This window comes from Melozone crissalis, unplaced genomic scaffold (assembly GCF_028551555.1).
Source record: "Melozone crissalis strain CALT ecotype California unplaced genomic scaffold, PUWL_Pcris_2 ptg000019l_1, whole genome shotgun sequence".
NCBI lineage: Eukaryota > Metazoa > Chordata > Aves > Passeriformes > Passerellidae > Melozone > Melozone crissalis.
In genome coordinates this window covers 26084674-26089759 of record NW_026535797.1, presented here as the reverse complement: position 1 = coordinate 26089759, position 5086 = coordinate 26084674, and positions in this window count along the sequence as shown.

Sequence of the window (5086 nt, the reverse complement as noted above, 5' to 3'; positions counted from 1 at the left end):
CCTCATCTGCATGTTAAGCTTTGCCTTAAATACAATCTGAATGTGCAGCTAAGCTCTACCAGCATTACATAAGCAGGGCTTCTCATTCATTCTCACAGGGTTCTGTATTTTTAAGTTCCACAGAGGAGGAAAAAACACTGAAAGTTGTCAAATATTTTCAGCTTCTGGGTGGAACTGAATGCCTGATCTGAAAGACAGATTTAGCAAGTTTTCCAGGGCACACTCAAAAAATACAAATAATTTAGAGACACTGTGTGGGAGATGAAGCATCTACGTGAACCAGCAGCAGTAGGAGCTGAGGAAAGCATTGTTTAAATCATCTGGAGAAAAGAATAACACAACACATACTGCACATATGCTAAGGGAGATACAAACAGCTTTTGCCACAGTAAAATACATTTGGATCAAAGATACAGTGTGAAACATGACAAAAGCTGCTGAAAGCAGCTCCAGCCAGTGCTGCTAGTGAGTGAGTGTGTGTGCCAGCCTGTGCTCCTCAGGTGCCCGCTGCACCTCCCTGCGCTGCCTTGTGCCTTTGCTCCTCCTCTTTTGGGGCCACACCCTGACTGTCACCGTAGATGCCATCAGGTCTGTACCAGGGTTCACACCTGCACTCTGGATAATGGAGTTTGAAAACTCTGCCCACAGTAATTTTTGGCTTGAAAGACTTAATTAGGACAAGAAACAGGAGGCTCCTGTGAAAGTTACAGCCAGGAGAGTGGCTGGATTACCACTGTAGCTCCCAGTGGAAAGAACCCTTGCCTTGCACACCAGACACACCACACAGCTGCTCAGTTCAAAGCAGAAAGTGAAACATTGCATAACATACACTCATTTGGCATAGCTATATAAAAGTCATGAGGTTATTTAATCCTGCTGGCTATTCAGATTGGTGGCTACTAGCAGGAATTGCATGACCAGCGTCTGATGGTCATCCAGGTGATGCCAGGGTGGACCTGTACCACCTATCTGGACAGCCTGAAACAGTCAGGGCCTGTGGAAAGAGGTTGGTGAGCCCTTGGGCCAGACTGGTTTTCTCTAACAAGAAAGGATGTATATGCACCAGTGATAGCACAGCTTGGGGAGGAGCAAAGACCCCCATCTTGCTCCTTACCTTTCTCATCAAAGAAGTCTTGAGCCCAGCAGTTTTGATCTTGGAGATTAAGAAACATCAAAGACTGAAGCCATTGGAGACCAAAGAACAGCATTGGAACATTGTTATTGTCACTTGACTAACCTGTTTGATAAGTGCTTGCTTTTTCAGCTGTTACCATTTAGATTGTCATGAACTGCTTGACAGACAAGTGCCGGCTTGGACTTTGGAGGTTTGCCTGGTTTCTCACTGCAGCAGAGCCTCTCAGCTGTCGTGGCTGTCCCCCAGTTGCCTTCTCACAGCAGCTGTGACAGTGAAACACTGGAGAAGCTTTATTTCCTCCTGATCACTGTCATTGACAAAACAGAGCTAACACAAGGGCTGAGAAAGGGCTGGCAGCTCTGGGCTGCCTTGAGCTGGCTCTCCTGGCCCAGCCATGTCAGTGGGTGTCGAGGATAAAACTTGCAGCAATAACAACTAATTAAACATGCTTAGGGCATCAGTCTCTGTCACTTTCCACCACACATCAGTGCTGGGTATTTCATTTCTCACCGTTTCCCTGTGAAAGGAAATCTTTTCACTTGTTTTCCTCAGGATGCCATCTCCTAAGGAAGATGTTAAAAACGGCTGAGGGCTGGGGAAGCCATGGCAATTAATATCTGAACTGTTTGCAACCAGTATTACTACCAGGTTAAGCTAATTTGGGGAATGAAACACAAAACTGGAATTACAATCTTTAACTTGCTCAGGGAAAACATTTCAGCAGACCATCCAAAATGCTCTTTGGTGAGGGATATGGAACATCATTTAGATGCCATGTATGTCACACCAGTTATTTTGGAAATTCGAGCTGTAATTTTCTCTAGTCATAGCTGTACACAAATCAAGATAATTAAAAAATTATAATGCATAAGATATGGGTCTTTCAGGAATGAATAAAATGAATTTGAAGGGTAATTTTCATAAAGATTAAATAAAGAACAGATTAGAAGATGTGCAATCCATGAAATATTAAAAAGTTTCATTTAGATACTTGCTATAGTACTTAAACTTCAAAAAACAATAAAAAAGGTAATTTCAAAGATTGACTGGCTTCGCAGGGTGAGAGACACAAACATTTGGATTATTAGTTCTGACAGATTTTTCATCTTGTTGTTTCTGCTTCATCCTTTTTCAAAATGCTAAAAAAATTTATTTCTTTACAGAATGTTTTAAGTTGTTTTTAGAATTCCTTATGAGGAGAGGTTTGTATTGAGTTCATTTCCATCCTAAACATGAGCAGACAGAATCCCTGCCCTTTTAGTACCACACTGTAAATAATGCAAACTGAATTCACACAACAAGTCCTCACTGGTGTCCTAACTGGTCAATACCCTTTGTGAATCTGGCTAATTAACAAAAACCAAAGCCATATCATAACCTCAGCACTATTTTTGTAAAGTATTGAAAAGAACCCAGATGAACAGGATTAACACAAAAAAAAAAAAAGGCAAGGCAGAATCTGTCACTTATCACTTCTGTGGTTTTTCTCCAGGACTTCTGAAGTTGCTCCTTTGTACAAGGTGACTGCTTTTGTCCTTGTTTGCATGTCTGTCTCTATACATACTTATCTAGAGAAAGTGTTTCTATTTCTATAGATAATAATCACACTTTAATATTTTACTGTACAATAATTTTCCTCCAGAGTAGCTCTGTTTATTCCAATTATTTACCCTCCTAAGCACACCATTCTCAGGTGCTTATTACTAAATGTAGTTTTTCCATCACTTTGCAGCTGTGCTTCTCTTGACATATGAACTCTTAAATTTCAGGCATTAAAAAAGCTCTGTTATTACAGCAGTACTTTATTTATAAACAGACATTGAAATTGGTACAGAATTACCTTTTCTCTTCCTGTAACCAGTGCAGACAAGTCTGGATTAATGCTGGGACTTCAGCAAAGAAATGCAGTCACAAATCCTAACATCCTAAGTATTTTCTCTTTTTAATCAATTTTGCCTTTAGCCAAAATTGAGGTAATGTAGAAATAAAGCTGTCAGATGTAATTTCACTTCTCCAGTCCCTCGGCTGGAGAGCACAGAGCCATGCTGTTCATCAGCGTGGGGATAACTGCTGCGAAGCCTCTAGCCACACTCTCTTTTTCAGTGTCTTTCCCCTTGCATGTTTTAATTTAAAAACAGAGTGTAAAACTAATCATTTAGATGTGGAACTCTTCCTCATATTCAGAGGGGAAGCAAAGATTTCATTGCTTAGCTCTTGCAGCATCCTTTGGTCATCCCATGAAACGCAGGTCCCAGAATGGGACGTTTTTAAGCCTGCATTGATTCACTTTACCAGAACAACTCTCTGCCATGATTGCTTCCCTCACATCATTTATCTCTTCAGCTAAAAATCAGAGTTATTCACCAGCTGAGATTTATTGAGCCTCACCTCTGCTGGAGCCAGCACTAGCAGAATTACAGAGAGCCCTTCAGTAGAGGCCCCTGTGTTAGGTGGAAACGCAGAGAACCGGAATGGTGTGCCAAAGAGTGAGAGAAAACTGCTGAAGTGATTTATGAATAAAACCTGGGATTCAAGGAAGGGATCAGCTCACACTCTTATCAGGTTACTCCCATGAGGAAAAAAGTCTGCTCTTGCAGGCATGTGCGTGACTTGATCTGACAGAGTTGTTTGCAGTGCTGCCCCTTGGTGTGAGAGGCACCATCCAGAGTGTGTGATGGTCACAGTGAGTGCTGCTGCTGAGCCTCCTGCCCTGGCACTGCTGGGCTCTGGGCAGGAACTGCTGCTCCTCACACACACTGCCCTTCAGCTAGAGTGCAGCACAGGGGAACAGGCAGAAAACACACAAAAAACATGGCAAAGCTTTTCAAGCTGTAAGCGTACACCTGGCAGTGATCTGTAAAAGTGCCGAAGAGGCTGGTACCTCAGCACAGCCCCTCACTGCTGCACCTTGCACCTCCTGCTCTTTGCCAACTGCCCTCTCACACAGCTTAATCCTTGTTCTGGCAAATTTTAACATGTGGATTTACAGGACAGACATGAAGGATTTCTCAGGGCTATGTCACATGTACAGATTTTTCCAGGGGTTCCTTTGAGTCTCCTTTATGGGCACACTGCAAAGCAAAGATGCAATGGCAACAACCACATAGTGCAGTTGATTCACCCATAAGGAAAACCAGGAAGCTTCAGAATACACTGAATGACAAGAAAATGTTTCTTTACTGGACTAAAGCCTGGAGATCCTTCCTTGGTGCAGATAATAGAAGCAGTGTTGTGGTGCGCCAGCCAAGAAAAACAGCCATTGCTCAGCATGACATCCAGCTAAACTAATCTTTGTTTTCCACGGGAGATATTTTTTCAATAATTTCCAAGAGCTAAAGGACTTCATTAAGAATCATGCAAGCATTGATCCAGATGTTAAACCTCTCTGTACAATGGGAAGCCCTCTTAGAAAGCAGTAAAGAATAATTGGTCCATTGTTATCTGGTCTTGAGAAAAGAGAACAATATTGCCTATTTACTAAATGTTACTAAACGGAGGAATCTATTTTATTGTGTGCATGCTGTTTGAAATACAATTAATTATAATGGTTTTGTTCAGTCAAAGCATAGGTAAACATTCAATTTCAACCTATTGTAGCACTGAAATTCATTGTTGTTTCTAAATCTTATCCAAAGAAAAGCTTAACACGTGAGAAGTGAAACAGAGCTCCTTTTTATATAACCAAAGCTAAGCAGAAGTAATATTTCTCAGTTGTTCCTTGTAGACTTTTTAAAATTTCTTATTTCTATATTACTTTTCTATCAGCTTTAACCTTGGGAAGTAGAAATATTGTAAAAATAACTCTTAGGCTGATAAACACAAGCACCCAATTTTCAGCAGGGCTCCAGCAGAGACTCAAGGCAGTGTGAGGCCATGATTTCTTGCACACTGGATTGGGATGTGTCTGGCAGCCACCCACCACCAGTGGGATCCTTCTCTCATGGTGAGAGA